This window comes from Diabrotica undecimpunctata, chromosome 7 (genome assembly GCF_040954645.1).
Source record: "Diabrotica undecimpunctata isolate CICGRU chromosome 7, icDiaUnde3, whole genome shotgun sequence".
Classification (NCBI taxonomy): domain Eukaryota; kingdom Metazoa; phylum Arthropoda; class Insecta; order Coleoptera; family Chrysomelidae; genus Diabrotica; species Diabrotica undecimpunctata.
In genome coordinates, this window is record NC_092809.1 from 99,475,819 (window position 1) to 99,488,485 (window position 12,667).

The following is a 12,667-nucleotide window of genomic DNA, read 5'->3' on the forward strand; positions in this document are numbered from 1 at the left end:
TGAAATAAGTTACAACTGGATGAACTTTATTCGCTCATAGGTATACAGGGTTAGTCACCACTAACGAGACGGAAGATTACAGCGAAACGGTAAAAGATTTTGAAAAAATTTGAAATTTATAGTTTGAAGGTTGATAAGGGCTACATTTTAAAATTATTTTGAAATATACAGGGCGTCCCAATAAAGTGCTGCGTATCAAAGTTATATTTTTTCTTATAGGACACCCTATATTTTATTGAATTTTCTAATTGTCGGCAAAAAATAAGGTATAGTTTTGTAAGACTTCCCAATACCTATGTACAGAGTGTTCTGAGTTATGTGGAATATTCTTAAAATGTAAAGCTTTAAACGAAGACTCATTCCTAACTTATTTAAGAAATTCTAATAAAATTGGTTATACCTCTAAATAGTTGGATATACAACGAATTAGAAAGAATTTAATAAAACAAATAATACAAAATGAACATAAATAATACAAAATAAACCACAACTTACTACATTATAAGCGGAAAAAAATTGTTTTAAAGAATATTCATTCTTAACTTAGTTTCAATTTTGGATTATTAAATATCTAATATGAGGCTTATTTTAAATGAAACACCAAGGATATTAATTAATCGTAATACTTTCATATTTTGAATGGTATAAATATGATATCCTATATAATATGATATCCTATACTTAAGTCCCATAGTTTTTGCGTAATTTACAATTACATATTTAAACTCTTCATCGGTATATTGATTTTAAAACAAAAGGTATAGTTAGTTAACGTCATTGTACGACATTGTCATTTTCTGACATTACGGTCTGGCAATTGTCAAAATATTAACATTCGTGTGTAATATTTAACTTTCATTGTTCCTAAAAATGAAGAATTACGCTATCCATGAAAGAGTCGACATGGTACTTTGCATTGGAGAATGTTTGGAAAATTGTCTCTTAGCTTCTAATGCTCAAAAGTATCCTGATAGAAGACACCCACAAAAGGAAGTTTTTGAGAGATTGCTTAATAGATTCCGTGCTACTGGTAATGTTGCATACGAAAAGGTAAATAAAAATAAACCAGTTATTGGTGACAACGTTAACGAGCTTAATGTCCTGCTTTCTGTTACGGAAAACCCAAATATTAGTACAAGAAAAATTTCGGGTGAATTAGAGTATGTAGCTTTCCTCCGTATCACATTCAACTTCACCAGCATTTGACAGAATAAGATTATGGTAACCGTTTAAATTTTTGTTTATGGACTTTAGATAAAGTTGGAGAAGATCCTGATTTTTTTAAAAATGTATTATTTACAGACGAATCGACTTTTCATAATAATGGTCTAGTAAATAGACATACTTTTCATTATTATGACACAGAAAATAAACATTTATTTCGTACTGTTGATCGCCAACACCGATGGAATGTTAATGTTTGGGGCGGCATTATGGGCGAGTACGTTATCGGCCCGTATTTTATTGACTGACATCTCAATGGGACAAATTTCTTAAATTTTTAAAACACGATTTTTGGACACTTTGGATTTTTAGCCTACGAACAAAAATGTGGCTCCAGTTGGACGGAGCTCCGGCTTATTTCTCACGTGATGTTAGGAACTACCTTAACAGAAAATTTACAAACAGATGGATAGGTAGAGGTGGTTCATATAATTGGCCCCCTAGGTCACCAGGACTGACCAAGATGTTTTTTTTTAAATGGGGATATAATAAAAATATTGTATATGCTACGCCTCCTACTACTAGAGACGACTTGAAATTAAGAATTACAATTCAGTAGTATCCGTATCTTCCAAATCTGTTCGTGTCTCTACAGCAAACCTTGTTCGAATTTCTGCAATCATCTCTTTTATTAAAGATCGATATTCATGTTCTTCGATATCATATCCATCTTCTGTATCAGACAAGTCAGGTTCTTCCTCATTATACCATATTAAAACAGTACTTTCAAAATTATTGTCTAATGGATTAACTTATTTTGATGTACTGGGAACCAAATCCATCTAAAAATAACAGGTTTTACACAAAAATCTTTAATTTTATAACAATTACAAAACTTACCTAACAGTAAGGTGGAGTCACTATGACTGTTGATTTCTAATTTAAACGTGTTCACAGTACCTTAACTGAATACCCACTGAATACCAATAACTACCCATAGCGACTTGGAAGCACACAACAATAAGATTAATCAACAGTTGTTATTTTTAGACTTTATGGATTCTTCTTAATATATAGATAAGCTACATGGTATACCGCATATAAGTAACATAATCGACTAAAATTTTAATATTGCCTTTCGGGGCCAGTACTACACTGCGTATAAGCAAGAAAAAATCGTTCCTCTCTGTCTTGCACATTACGTTTTACCCACATCCATCTTTCCAACTATGGAAGGCATGGCCTCGAGGTATCTTTTGATGTTAATCTCTGAGTCCTGAGAGCGGTAAAAGGAGACATTCTCTGTTCGATCATCACTTCCTTCTTCTACTTCTTCGTTTTTCGTTTCATGGAGCCGTGCATTCCGATTTCAATTCTCTTTTTCTATCAACAATCGGTTATTACGAAGGTTGTGTATGTTTTGCAGAGAGAAAGGAAAAGCAGGTGACATTAGCAGTCAGGTATAAAAACGGTAATTGGGCGGTTGCAATCAATGCGTGTTTGAGAAATTGAAGCTGAGGTTGATGGCAACGCAAATTGAAAGTCACAATTAAACCTATATCAGGTTTAGATGGAAAAAAACGTCTCTTTCATTCGAAAAACATTATTTTTTTGTTTATATGTTCAATTTGTCAATTTTATTTCATTATCAATCTTATTTTATTAAGTTAATAAATATTCTGGTAAATTTAAATAAGATATAGTAATTATTGAACTTAATCTTTGATTACTGTAGTACATTTGAAAATGATTGATAGCACAAATTTTATAGCAAAGGTCTAAATACAGGGTTGGTCAATGCAGAAAAAACGTAATAATTGATACCTTATTATCTGAATTTTCATTCAACTTTAATATGAACACTCCGATAAATCTCAAAAACAATACATCATAAAATGAAATGAGCAAACCTTAGGGATTAAGCAATATCTGAACACCTCAGTGACGGAGAACATAAAATTATTTTAATATAAAAAAACTAAAATGTCAATATTGCGTACCCACATTAATTTTTATAAAAATACTAAATGTTGGTTTAGGACACTTCGTTACAATTTAATAATAGATATATCTCGGGTACTAGCATCATACTCGTATAAACTTACATATTACATATAAACTTACAATATAAATAAATAATTACATAAAAAACTTACAGAAGTAAAAAACTTCAAAATTTGTATATTGGTATAAAAACATTTAATTAAAACGTGTTAAAAGTGTCGTTAAAAATTTTATAGATGCATAACGTTTTCGATCTAGCTCAGATCATCATCTGTGCCTTCTTTTGGTACTTCTTTTGAACACGTGGTTCAAGTCAAGCAAGGAAGCATGTTGCTCTTTAAGTATTAACATTTACGACCATTGTTATCGACCTAGGGTCGCATAATAATTTAAATTTAAATATGTAAACCATATATTGATGTCTCCACTGCAATTTTAGTGTTAGCTACAAGTACCAAACGAAGGCACTGAGGATGATCTGAGCTAGATCGAAAACTTTATGCATCTATAAAAATTTTAACGACACTTTTAACAAGTTTTAATCAAATGTTTTTATACCAATATAATGAATCAACAAAGGAGAACGTCAAAAGAAAAATAAAAAAACGTGGGATCAGAATTACTACCAAATATAAAGGGATTCGAAATAGAAAGAGCTTTAAAAGAGCTGAAAAATAATAAAGCTCCAGGACACGACCGTATAATTGCCGAGCTCTTGAAAACAAGCAAGACATTAACAATCCCTGTACTAACAGAGCTATTTAATAGATGTCTTCATAATACCGAGATCCCTAAAGACTGGAACGAGAGTCTAGTAATACTCTTACACAAAAAAGGGGACAAATGTGATCTACAGAATTATAGACCTATATCGTTGCTCAGTCAAGTGTACAAACTATTTATGAGAATTATTAACAACCGGTTAACCTACAAAATGGACAATTACCAACCCGTTGAACAGGCTGGCTTCCGCAAAGGATATAGTACATCAGACCATCTGCTTACAATGAGAACATTGATAGAAATGGCAAATGCGTATTTCTTGCCTTCATCGACTATGAAAAGGCGTTTGATAGTATCGAGATGTGGGCCATAGAACAAGCTATTAATAATTGTAGAATAGATTCGAGATATAGGCAACTAATACATAATATATATGAAAATGCAACTATGATAGTACAACTAGACGAAAATACAAATCCCATCCCCATTAAGAGACGAGTGAGGCAAGGAGACGTCATATCGCCAAAACTTTTCAACCTAGCCCTAGAAGACGTCTTCAAAACTACAAATTGGTCAACCTATGGCATTAACGTTAATGGCAACAAGTTAAACCACCTCAGATTCGATTATAGCGAGCACATTCGAGGAACTGCAAATTATGATGGGAGAACTAGCACCCAGCTTCCAATACGCCGGCCTAAAAATGAATATAAAAAAAAAACAAAAATAATGACAAACACAGATGACCCCAGACGTATAACTATAAATGGCAGTGAGATAGAACAAATCCAGGAATATATCTACCTAGGCCAAATCCTGAGACTTGACAAAGAGAACCAAAGTGCGGAAATTACTAGAAGAGCAAGACTAGCATGGGCAGGATATGCAAAACTTAGTTGGATACTTAAGAACCCCAAAATACCCCAATACTTGAGGAGCAAAGTGTTCAACCAATGCATCCTTCCTATCATGACATATGGATGTCAAACCTGGACCCTAACCAAGGCAAACATGAATAAACTAGCCACAACAGAAAGAACAAAGGAAAGAGCAATGTTAGGTATACGACTGTCAGATAAAAAGAGGAACGACTGGGTAAGATCCAAAACAAAACTCGAAGACATAGCAACAAAAATTGCCAAACTTAAATGGAGCTTCGCGGGACACACTGCTAGACAAAAAGACCAACGTTGGAATAAAACAATACAACATTGGAGACCTTACGAAAGTAAACGACCAAGAGGAAGACCACAGATGAGATGGGTTGATGATATTAAAAGAATAGCCGGAACAAATTGGAAATATGTTGCTCAGGATAGATACCGATGGAAGGAGTTGGGAGAGGCCTATGGCCAAACATGGACTACAGAAGGCTAAGAAGAAGAAGAAGAAGATACCAATATAGAAATTTTGAAGTTTTTTACTTCTGTATAAGTTTTTTTCGTAAATTTTCTGTAAATTTCGAAATACGCTACAGAATGGTCAAGTGCTACATATGGTCCATCTTGCTTTATGGCATGGAAACGTGGACTTTGAAAAAAACATCTATCAAAAAACTTGAAGCATTTGAAATGTGGTCATTAAGAAGAATGATGCGCATACCTTGGGTGGATAGAGTTCGAAACGATGACGTCCTTAAGAGAGTCGGCGTGGAAAGAGAACTCTTTAAATTAATTAAAAAACGCAATATTGGTTACCTTGGGCACATATTGAGAAGAGCAAAATATGAAATACCACAGTTAATCCTACAAGGGAAGATCGACGGTAGGAGAGGAGCCGGCCGCAAACAATTATCCTGGTTAAGAAATATTAAAGAATGGACAGGAATACACAATACAGGCGAGCTGTGTCACGCCGCCAAGAACAGAATTCTAGTAATGAGATAGTCGCCTACACACTTTGGTGTATGGCATGTTAAGAAGAAGATAAGTTTTTTTAACTATGGTATACAGCCAACTACTGGAATTTTCCCATTAATAGGAGGCATTATCATCATCATCAGTTTATGCATTTTCCACAGAAATAATTGGTTCTATTGTTTTCTCTATTAACCTATCGAGTTTTCAGAATGTTTCTTCCTCTGCTATGACACACATTATAGCTTTTTGCCAATTGACAGATGAAATTTTTGATATGGAGTCGGATAATAGTTGACGAACATCTTGAAGTTTAAATGTTGTATTATTTCTCGCGACATATCCGTTCCTTTGAGCCCAGATTAGTTCTATGGGGTTAAGTTCACAGTGATGAGGTGGTAATCGCAACACTTTAACTCCATGTCCTTTTTCTATTTTATCTACACTATACTTCTTAAATTTTGGTGAATATTACAAGAGTTCTTGCTTTCTCTATTTCAGTGTTAGGTAACGGTTCCTTTAATCTTGAATGGTAACTGGCATTGTCCATGACTATTAAAGAATTGGTCGGTAATAAATCATTTGGCCGAAAAATTCCTCAAAAACATCAGCAGTCATTTCTTCATAGTAGCCGTTCGTAGAATTTGAAATAAAATCTAGCAAGCCTCTATCGACAAATCCTTTATCTCCTCCAATATGAATGATAATTAATAGGTTTAAAAATTTTAGGTAAAACCCAAACATTTTCAGAACAATGCTGAATATTTTATTTTATTTTATTTTAGAAAATCTTCGTCACTGTTGTATGATGTTATATTGGGTTTTATCTCTCGTGCAATAAATTTAAGCTATCAATCATTTTGAAATGTACTTTAGTGGGTGTAAGAAAAGTTAACTCGTTTTTTCTGGTTTTTACAATATTTAGGAGTTCTCTCTCAGTCCCCATTCTTCTCAGCACCTCGTTTTTGGTCACGTGCTCTCTCCAAGAAACCTTCAGCATCCTTCGAAAAACCCACATCTTAAAGGCTTCTACACGTCTCATACTTGTGATTCTGAGAGTCCATCTTTCCACTCCGTATAGCAATATGGAATAAATGAATGTTTTTACAAATTGGTATCGGATATTCAACGATAAGGTAGAGTTTATTAGGAATTTTTTCATTCTTTGAAAAGCGGACCTAGCATACTCTATACGAGCACGTACTTCAACTTCGTAGTCAATCATTTGTTATCCAGCAACCAAGATACTGGAATTTTTGTACGGGTTCTATCTGTTTGTTGTAGATACGAATATTAATGTCGGCTGTTGATTTTTATTCCTTCTTCAATATTTTCGAGGGCATTTTGGAAGATCTTTTTGGAATATATATTAAACAATAGTAGAGAAAGTACAGAGCCCTGTCGAACTCCTCTTTTTATTGACATACGATTGTGCTGTCATACGATTGTCTATTTTAATCAGACACCATTTGATCCCAATATAGGTTTTTAATAAGGGCCACCGTCTTATGGTCTATACCATGTTGTGTTAGGGTTTCTATTTTGTGTGTTTTACTCGATCAAATGCTTTTTCGTAGTCGATAAAACAGAGAAACACGTCTTTTCGTTGATCTTGGCATTTTTGTACTAATATTTAGAGGCCTAATAATGCCTCCCTCGTACCAAGAGTCGTATTGATTACGACATACGAAATCCAAATTGATTGTCGCTCAGATTTCTTTCGCATTCTCTGTATATACGTTGATGTACAATTTATTAAGCTAAATAATCTGAATTGTGAGCATCTATTTGCTTTATTTTTCTTGGGTATAGGTATTAATGTCGATCTAAGCCAGTCTTCTGGGAAGATTCTAGTGGTATATATTTTGTTAAATAGTAGTGTTAAGGACTGAAGATTTTCTTCATTGATAAGTTTTATCCACCAATACCAACTAAATGTCATTGAAACAAAAAAGATTCCATTCATGAAACTTTGCATGCAAGTACAATGACATAAAATGCATCTGACGCCATATTTTTTGTTACTACTCTACTTCCGCTTTATCCGGAAATCATCATCATGAACAGCTATTCCATCCATCGTCGGATGTAACCCTCCCGTAGATGTATCCATTCATTTCTTTTGTTGTTTTTTGCATCCATTCGTGACCAGCCATTCGCTTGATGTCATCAGTTCACAGGTTTGAGATCTGCCACCGGAAATACCCTCAACTTATTTAAATTAAACTCTATATATTTTTGTAGATTTTAAAATAACCTGTTATTCCTAATTCATACACACTAAGTTTGTATTAAGAGAAATCATTAGAATAATCAAAACGATCGAAAATATTTACCAAAACAATAAAAGTAAAAGTGGAAGAACTAATCGACCCTATTGAAGCTGGCAATGGGATAAGACAGGGAGAGTCCCCGAGTCCTCTATTGTTCAACCTGATTATGGATGAAATAATAAAAAAAAGTAAGAACTAAAAAAGGATACTAAATGGAAGAAAACCAACTTAAAATAATCTGTTATGCAGACGACGCAATACTACTCTCTCAAAGTGAAGATCTCCAGAAAATGTAACATGTTAATTTCCCCAAAGAAGACAAAATGCATGATTACAACAGCAAATTTACTAAGATGTAAATTGGAGCTGAAAGGTCAGATAATAGAACAAGTGATGGAGTTTAAATATCTAGGCATCACATTATCTAGCTACGGAAAGCTCGAAACTGAACTGGAAGATCAAGTGAATAGAGCAAATAGACCCGCAGGCTGCCTGAGTGAAACAATATGGAGAAATAAAAATATCGGGAAAGAAATGAAAGGCAGAATTTACAAAACAGTCATCAGACCAATAATGACATACGCGGCAGAAACACGACCTGACACAGAGAGGACAAAAAGGATGTTAGAAACAGCAGAGATGAAAACAAAAATTGATGATAAGACCCTATGAGACAGAGCTAGAAGTACAGATATACGACGTAGATGCAAGGTGGAGAACATCAAGAACTGGGTAAGAAATAGAAGAATGGAACGATGATATAAGCCGAATGACAACAAATAGAGTAGTAAAGACGGCAAGAGACGGTTTCCCAATAGGAAGACGATCAGTAGGAAGACCACGAAAACGATGGAACGACAACTTACTGGAGGCACATTGAAAAATAGTCATGATAACATAAAAAGAAGAAGTTTGTATCATTGTACTTGTATGCAAAGTTTCATGAATGGCGTGTTTTTGTTTTAAAGATATTTAGTTGGTTCCATACTTTATCCAACTCTGCATAGAAAGTTAACGTAAAAGCGAAAATATTCTATTGTACTGTTGTACTATTTCACTGTCGTACGCGGCCTTGAAGTCGACGAATTAGTGATGGATTTCAATGTTAAATTCTGATGTTTTTTCGAGGATCTGTCTTATTGAATGAATCTGGTGCTGGTACTAATTTCTTGAGTAGTGGAATTATATGCTGATGAAATTCTTTTTTAGATAGAACTTGCCTTATTTTCCAATTCTATAAATCACATTCTTTACTGTAATCAAACTGATGTAAATAATTAATTTATGTCCAAAAAGTTCAAATTGAATTCGATTTCTGCTTATATTATTTATATCCATAGCGTGTTTTACGGTCTAATTGATTAACTTGATTTGAGCGGAAAATAATTAAATTTTGTCAATTATTTTTCTTATACAACTTTTGAGAATTTCTTACAGTATTATCGAGAAATCGTACAAGTTAAAAGCATAATATACCGAAAACATAGTATCAATTATTTATTATCCTAATAAGGATGCCGAACAATTTCTGTCATCCGTACAGATACAATTTATCAATTTTCATTCAAGGATCAATTCGATGCACGTCCTTCTAGACCAGTGGTTCTTAACTTTTGTAGTGGTGCAAGAGATCTTTATAAATTAAAGCTGGTCAAACTCATAACTAGAGACCGGAATATATGCAAAATGCCGTTTTTACATATCTGGCATATTTTGCATACATTTCATACCTTTATAAGAAATTGCTTAAATCTGTATATTTTTATAAAAAAAAAATGTATAATGCCAATGTTTTCTGAATGTGTCGACCGTTCCTCGAAATTGTTTATTCAAATTCTCCGAGTAATATAACTTCTATTCCCTTGAGTCATTTTGGGTGTACCTGCTATTGTAATACAATTTTTTAGGTAAACTGCTAAACAATAACCACCCTAATATACAAACAAAACATAAAATTAACACTTTTAGTGGGACGGGTTTTTCCGAAACCCAAAAGGGGCTGAAGTATCTGTGAAGCTTTTATGAATAAGTAGCTGTACGAGTCTCCGAAATTTACGTTAGTTTCATTTAAGGGATTCGCGTCAAACAGTGTAAACGTGTGTATTGAAGCAAATTTTAAAAGTGCATTTTACAGTAATTTTATTACGTAACCCATTAAGCAAAATTATTTTGCCGAGCTTGCTCTAAGACTGTAAGTAACTATTTTCATTTTAAGACAAGTGCAAGCGATTGTCAATACATGTTTCAGTAAAAAAAAACGGTCGAATGGGCTTTAGCCTTTTGTTGCAGATTCTTCTGATAGAAAATTTTTAATCGATCACCATGCAAAGATACCTTTTCAGCTTAAAAAAAGTGAAAAAACTCTTCAAACCCTAATTCAAAAGACAATTGACAACGGCACAGTGCTTAGGGACTCAAAAAAAAATCGAGCAGCATCTTTTTAATCAGGACCAGGATCTTTGCGATGCCTTGTTATCTCCACGCTGGAGTTCCAATAACTTCTAGCGTTTGGTAATTGCACTATTGACATATAAATACAGGTTACTAAGAACTGTTCTAGCTCATTTTCAGAATGTTTCAGATTTTTGAGGTCTTTATATATATATATATATATATATATATATATATATATATATATATATATATATATATATATATATATATATATATATATTCAGGGATTCTACACTTCCCTCGCTCAACCGTTTCCATCTCTCTCTGTTGTCCAATTCTCCATCATTTAGGCCTCTCTTACTCATGGCGTCGTCTACATCGTTCCTCCAAAATTTTCGGGGTCGTCCTTTTTTCCTCCTTCCTATGGGGCTCCATTCGGTTATTCTCTTTATCCATCTGCTGTCGCTAGTTCTTCTTTTTTTCACAGAATATAATATAGTTTGATAGACTATATCTTTGATCATCTCATTTGTTAAAAAAAATTTTTAAAATGCGTAAGGGGAATCAGCTTCTTGCAATTCAGGTGGCAGTTCAGTAGAACCGAGAAATCTTATATCATCATCTGATGTTAACAAATTTCCTTCTTTCCAAGTTGGATAGTTTTTATTTCTATTCTTTATTAGATTACGTCGTAATTTGTCAAAAGAAATATCATCTTCGTTATCCGAACTGCTTTCTAAATCCGTTTCTGGGATAATAATATCTGATTCATTATTATCTATTATATCATCTTCATTGTCTGACTCTGGGGCTAATATAATAGGGGAAATATCATCATCTGATAGCCCTTCCTCTTCACTACCATCTGGTATGTCCACTACCACAAGAGTTTCACCATAAAACTTTACCGATTATACGAAATATCTGATCTATATGGATATGTCAGGCATAAATACCTTAAAATAAGATTCGATCTATAACGGTTAGGTATAACTAAGTATTGTGCCATATATGACCCACTATTCGGTAAGGGGTTAAGAAAAATATATAGAGATTTGCTACTATGAGACCATAAGAAAAATTCGAAAAATTGTTGCCGATAACTCGATTTAATGATAGGAGATATAAATGAATATTGTTACGATAAAGTATGAGTCATATTAAAAACCTGTAAACATTTTGTTTATTCTCACTTCTGTTCTAGTATTTTCTCCGACCCGCTAGAAATCTGTCTGGGAAAGGTCAACACAGCTGCGAGCCGCTATAAAACCAGTCTGGGTATTAGAGACAATTCGAGGGTCAACACAGGTCAACATCCATGGGCTTCGAGAGATTCCAGGCTAACGGCTGTTTGATATAAATAGCGGGATTCTCATGGTGTTGGGCAGTCTGAAAAATAATATCGCGGCGAGTTTTAAAATGTAACGCGCGTATTGTAATAAATGTAAATAAATTATATAATTATTAGTGTGAAATAAATTAGTTATATTGTACAAATAAAGACTTTAAATAAACTAAGAGTTAGAACATTTTTATAATAAATAAAGTTAATAAATTGTACTAATAAACTCAGTACAATATCTAAAAATAAATGTTACCTTATTGCGTCAAAGCAATTGAAGAAAACCAACAATTTGTCCACAAATATAAAACATAAACTTTTCATACAAATTGCAATAAACAAAATGTAATATTAAAAAAATACTTGCGCACAGATTCACATTCAACTGAATAATAAAATGCATATTTATAGATAAGTAAAATATTAAAAACTTATATTGATGATTCAAAAATTTATATTTTTGAGATTTATTCATGAATATAGTTTATAATAATCTACAAAAATAATCAAGTAAAAGATAAAAAGGGCCGATATCAAAATTTTATTATTAAATGTCTAAATCTAAACAAACTAAGCTTTGTCCGATGTTTATATTGTTTTTTATCGAAAGGTTATTGGAAATATAATACAACAAAAATTATTTTATTATTTAGTTTATTACTGCCTAAAATATCTATGGATATGGATGGATGGATGGAGAAATAGGACGCTGGCGTATAATGGGGTACGATAGAAATTATTTTGGTTTCTTAGGATGTAGTTACAATGTAGTTGTACATCTTGGTCGATTATTTATGACTTTCCCTGTACGTGTGCATATCTATTTCCCAATTGTTCGATAAATAAAGTTTTATTGATTTAATTTGAAAACCATTTTCCAAGGGGGGCGCTATTTATATTCCGATGTGAGG

At 33.1% G+C, this 12,667-nt stretch overlaps 1 protein-coding gene across 2 annotated transcripts in view; it reads left to right on the top strand.

The window, feature by feature from the left end:
- Positions 1–12,667, top strand: part of Axn (protein axin) — a 133,332-nt gene that overhangs the window by 33,483 nt on the left and 87,182 nt on the right. The gene's annotated exons all lie outside the window — the stretch shown is intronic.